This window comes from Drosophila takahashii, chromosome X (genome assembly GCF_030179915.1).
Source record: "Drosophila takahashii strain IR98-3 E-12201 chromosome X, DtakHiC1v2, whole genome shotgun sequence".
Taxonomy (NCBI): Eukaryota; Metazoa; Arthropoda; class Insecta; order Diptera; family Drosophilidae; genus Drosophila; species Drosophila takahashii.
Genome location: NC_091683.1, coordinates 18213394 through 18219194, shown reverse-complemented (window position 1 = coordinate 18219194; position 5801 = coordinate 18213394). Strand labels below are relative to the sequence as shown.

The following is a 5801-nucleotide window of genomic DNA, read 5'->3' as shown; positions in this document are numbered from 1 at the left end:
AAGGGTATAAAAAATTAGAAAATTGGCGAAAATTTTATTTTTCCAAAATCACAGGGAAAGTGGTATGGGTTTATTTCTTATTTTGTTATCTGTTCAAAACAGTTTGTATTTTTGGTGTAGGACCATTTTTGGCCAAGTTACAGCAAAGAAAAAAACAAAAATGAAAAATTCATATTTTTACCAAAAACCCAGATTCCAATTTTCCACAAAAAAATATTTCGTTTTTTGACAGAAACAATGGAAATATGGCCATCGATCTCATCCTCATTGTCATCCTCATCCGCACTGATTCAATCAGCAAACTCGAGCGAGACTAACGCACAAATCGCCCATCGCTCGACCATCAATAAACCGCTATCAAAATTGGCTTAAGTGGTGCATGTGGGTGGTGAAGTGGATGGTGGGTTGTGTAGTGGTGCAGCCACCTGCCTGGCATTCCGTGGTGGGTGGCTGCCACTGGCGAGTGATATATTTTTCACGCTCATAAAATAAATGTCAACCATAAACCGTGACTAAGTCGGGAGACAAACAAATTACTAAATAAACGCGCATCGCAAACTGGATGGTGGCCACTACCCCAACCGCCCATTCACCCATCCGCCCGACGGGCGATTGATGATCTAAACGCATACATATGCGATGGCCAGGGGCGTCCTTGAAGGGGGTTCCTCAATGGTTATTTCTGTAAGAACATTTTTATTACATTAAATACAAGATAAAGATATTACGAAACCTCTTATAAAACTAAGAAGTATCTAACAATTTAAACAAATATGAGCATAAGAAAGGGAAAAAAGGAAAACTAGAGTATTTAATAAATACTATTTATATCTTTAAGCTTTTAGAATAACATTAATATAAATATACTATATTAATATAAAATAAAAATACATATAATTTCAACTTTAAAAGCTATTTGAATCATATTTTCAGAAGTATTATGATCTTAAAGTTTTAAGTTTTCATTTTAATTGCCTTTCCCTTATACTTATACTTATATTCTCCTAAATTCTTGTGAAAGCTACGTCCCTGTCCTCGACTACAAGTGTCCACGGGCAGCTGACGGACTTTCAGCCACCACCGATTAGATGGCCAGTATCCACTATCCAGATGCCACCATCACCAAAACACCCACATGTGAATCGAGATTCAGGCCTCATGCCCGCCGCATCCTCATCCGCATCCGCATCCGCATCCAAAATGTAAATATTTAATTTTGAAACAGTGTAACTAAAGGGATTTGAGACGCGCGTGGCTGGAAATCAACGGAACCCGCAGGATTCGGCAAGGTCCATTTTATTATGGGCTGGGAAATCGCCCTCGTTGTGTGACATGTGAAATGTTGCAATTTTCTTGGCCCCTTTGTAGTGGGATGGATATTTTCCTTTTTTTTTGGCTGAAGGATTCGGTTTCAGCGGCAGGATGGGTGTAGAATCTAAAAGGTTTTCGGGGACAGAGCATCTGGGTGTCGGCTTTCTTGTGGCCTTCCGATTTTGTCGGCTACATGGGTATATTTTGCATTCTCTCTGCATTCCGAAATCCTTCTTTACACTCTGCAAAAAATATAAAAAATATTTATCTTAATCAAAGGATTTAAAAGTATGGTATAATTAAAATTGCTTAATACCAATAAGCTATTTTAATATTTTGGTTGGCATTCCAAGCGTTTTTAAAAAGCAAAATATGTCAGAAAAATTATATTAATTAATATTTAATTTATTTTGTTAATATTTGTGGTATCTTCTTTTTTCTTATGAGAATATCTCCCATTTTTTCCTTCGAGTGTTGTCCACTCCCTGACTTAAACTGGCCACATAACAAATGACATGTGTCCGTGACTCGGTGTCCTTTTTTTTATGGCCAAATAATATCGAGATAAGCGGCGCATTAGACAAAAGCCAGCCGGGCGACTTCCTCCAGTTGGCTGCGGGTCCCCGGGGTGTCCTTCCTGCAGGACCAGGACCTCGACCTGAACACCATAGGTGGGCTATCATCCACCTCCACCTACACATCCACACCCACCTCCTCCGCCTCCTCCTCCTCTTCGATCGCCCATCGCAGACTCAAAACTTTCGCCCTTTCTTGCCCTTTTTTAATCGATTGATTGCTGCGTGTTTAGTTTTTTATGCGGGACCTGGCATCCCCTCAAATCCCCGTGTCCCGGGTGTCCGTTTGCCTCCGGATAAGATCTAATTGCAAATTGACTTGGGTTGCTAGGAGAGCTTAAAGTTTGAAATCGAAGATTTTCCTTTTGGCAGCTGACCATCGAAGGCCACAGTTTGCTGAAAGAAAATATTTTAAATAAATTAAATGGGTAAATTATAAAGTGAGTATTATAAAAAATAGATGCTAAATAGAATGTATTTATTTATAATCAAATTTAAAATATTAAAAGATTATCACTAACTTTTAGATTAGTTAATAGCCTTTGTTTTAATTATAGGATGTACAACATTTTTTGTAAGAAATCAGAGCCACTTTTTATAGATTTGTTAAATTTTTAATACTATTTCTTCCTTTTTTCAGATTGTCCATAAAAATGGTTGAATTTCTGTAAAGCTCAATTTATTTTTGAAAGTTTCTTGATTTCTATATTTAAAATAAGGATTTATATTTTTTAAAAATTAGCTCAAACTCCGCTGGAAAATCTTTGTCGAAAGTCTTTAAGGTTTCCCACATAGATCGTTACTTTTTTAGGAACCCTTTTTAGTGTCAGGCTTTTGTTTAATATAAACATTTATTTAAGGCCCTCGGCTGAGAACTTTATGGAGATGCGATGCGATACTCCTCCCGGGCAATCAGCGAGCTCCTGGCAAGCCCAGCCCCACATCCTCGCAGTTTGGGCCTTCCCCTTTGGGATTATCCTGATGGCAATCAAATGTTTTGCTAAATGTTAAAGACCGCAAGCCCAGCGGGTGATATGGCGGCTATAACAATAACATCGCTGGCTGTATTTCTATATGGCTGAGTGGGTGGTGATGGGTGCTGCTACGGGGTTAGAGGTCACACCTCTCGGCTGGCTATGCAAATCCCAACGCTCTGGTTAATTTTGTATGCGCTGACAACAATTTAATTTCCAAAAGCCATAAAAATGAAATAAAATTGAAAATTGTAGCTGTTGGGCGTGGATTCGCCCTTGGTTTTGCTTTTGGTTTAGTTTTCCTCTTTCTTTTTTTTTTTGTTTTTTGTGGGAAGAGGGGATGTGGATGGGTGGCTGAGTGGGGTGGCTCTGATTTGTATATTGGATTCGGTTCTGGTGGCTGCACTTGGCAGTGCGCAAAGTGACGCCGTCGACGCTGCCAATGACACTGTAATCGCAACCCTCCGCTCATCTTGCTCATCTTTCTCCTCCTGTGCCACCCTCCTCCTTCGTCCTTCGTCCTTGGCATCCTGTTGACGCCTGCCACCGACCGCCTGACTGGCTCAGCTTCCTCTGCTCGGCTGCCTTTTTGACTGCGGCTTCTATTCCACTTGCACGGCTATGTGTACTCGCTTTTTTGACTATTCATCGACCCCACTCTCCTCACACCACCCACCGCCCACTCCCCCTCCTGGCGAAGCGGTGGTGCAACCCTCTCAGGCATAAATCACAGTGACAAACTCGTCGCATGCAAAGGCGCGGAAAGCGAAGCGTGCCTTGTCACGGTGGTGTGGGTGGTGCGGGTGGTGCTGGTGGTGTCGCGGAAACGGAGGCAGGTCACTTGGGTGAAATATTTATAAATATATTTATAAAAGATATATTTAGTGTCTCAAAGTGATTTTTCAATTTTATCAAGCCATTTCAGGAACTTTTCTAAAATATAAGAAATTTAAATAAATAATGGAATAATCAGATAACTTATAGACACAAAATTATAGCTTAGTTTTGAATCATATTCTCTTCAATGGAATATATGTGGGATTTTTATTAGGACTTCGGAATTATGAATATTATTTTATAAAAATTAGATTACAACTTTACAACTATGCCATAGGAAATTGCGGTCAATTAATGGGAAAATAATAGTAAAATATGTTCCTACAAATTAAACAAATAATTTTGAATACAAAAAAAGTTGGATGCAAGGATGAATAAACCTAGGTTATTTAAACACGAATTTAATATAAGATATGTGCTCCATTGATCTTCAATTAATTTCCATCGAATATATAGCGATGACAATTATAAAAATATTAAAAAAAAAAACTAATTTAAAGCAATATAGTTGTTGAATTATTTACTTTGTAGCCAGCGCGTAATAAACCATTTTCCAAGGAAAGTGTCACCCAATCAAAGGAACCAACCGAGACCAAGGCGAACCAATCCGAAGCCGAGATGTCAGCGAATTCAAAGGCAATAAGAATGGCATAAACAAATTAGGATTGATTTGGGACAGAAGAAGGGGTGATATGGAATATATAGATGGGTGGCTGGGCAATCAAAGGCTTAGGCACGGTCACTAATAACTTCTTGAAACGTGCCCGGCACTCCAAAGTTGTAATCCCAATCCAAAGCTCCCAAGGGAAGGACACGGACTTGTCGCCGAATCCCAAATCCCGAGTTCTGAGTTCCGAGTTCCGAATCCCGGCCTTCTATTGACAGACAATCAACATGGAGCACTTGAGCGACGGCAAACAGAAGGGAAAAATCAAAGCTGAACCGCAAGATATCACAGATTTTCATTATGAAGCATTTAAGCCAGCCCAAAATCCACCCACCGTTCACCACCCACTGGTCGTCCCGGGGGTTGACTTTTCCACTTCCTTTTTTTTTTCCCCCGGCTTCAGTTTCCTTTACGCTTTTCGGTTCGGTTCGGTTTTTGGCTCTGTCAAATTAAATTAGATGCTTAATATGCAGCGAACGTTTCATTTGTTTTGCGGCTAGAAAATCAACGTGGAAAATTAGGCAAACAAAGTCCGCACTCCGGACTCCAGACTCCGGACGGAATCCACATGGCCGAAGGCCACGGAGCCGGGAGCTTAACCTCTAATGAGGCGCATTACTTTCGGCCACAGATTTGAAATCATTATCCCATCGAAACTAATCCGGCTCATGGCCTCCGTCTCCTTCTCCGTTTTCGGCATTTGTTAATTTTGTGCAAACATCGGAGGCCCGGATTCCTCCGGCAAATATTGGACCAACGGACGCGAGGACATGGACACTGATTGCTCCGAAAAGATTTGGTCTAGGATTTGGGCAGGGAACAGGTTGAGATTGTCAAGAAAATAGAAGGGGGACAAATAAAGTTAATTTTTAACAAACTACAATAACATATTTCATTTACTATATCCTCCTAGCTAGGGCGCATATTATTCACAAATCTCCAGCCAGATTTGACAATAATAACTCAACATTGTACGTAAAACAAAAACTATTTTTTTAAATACAATTTTTAAAAGTTTAACTAAAAAAAGAGTCATTTTAGTTTAGGCGCGCACAAAAATACATACACATATGTACAGAATTATCCTGATCCAAAAGTAAGCACATCCATGTAGATCAGAACCTCTTTGGAAAGAGCTTTATAATGATTCCTATGAGACTCTCCAAACTAAATTAAAATAATAGGTTAATTATTATTAATATTTTCAACATAAAATAACGGACCACTTGCCAGCGAACTTTAATAAATATATAGGTAGAATTGGTTGTATCACATTTCTTCGTAGATTTGGGTGGGCTCCCTTTTCATCTCGTAAATAATCTTTTGTGCTTTCTACTTTCACAATACTTTGGTGCAGTCCATTATTGTAACGAACAAAAATATTCAATGTTTTCATTTAAAAACTACAATTGAAAGCAGAAGAATTCCAAGAATAGT

General features: G+C 39.3%; 1 long non-coding RNA gene across 2 annotated transcripts; it reads right to left on the bottom strand.

Moving 5' to 3' along the window:
* Positions 1-2031: 2031 nt before the first annotated feature.
* Positions 2032-5801, bottom strand: LOC138913860 (uncharacterized). 2 transcript variants are annotated; one of them, XR_011419728.1, is made up of 3 exons: positions 5595-5801; positions 5431-5531; positions 2032-2282 (listed from the first exon to the last, which is right to left on the bottom strand). It is a non-coding gene; the product is annotated as an uncharacterized lncRNA (long non-coding RNA). The 2 variants fall into 2 exon arrangements; XR_011419729.1 differs by lacking the exon at positions 2032-2282 and adding an exon at positions 2687-3793.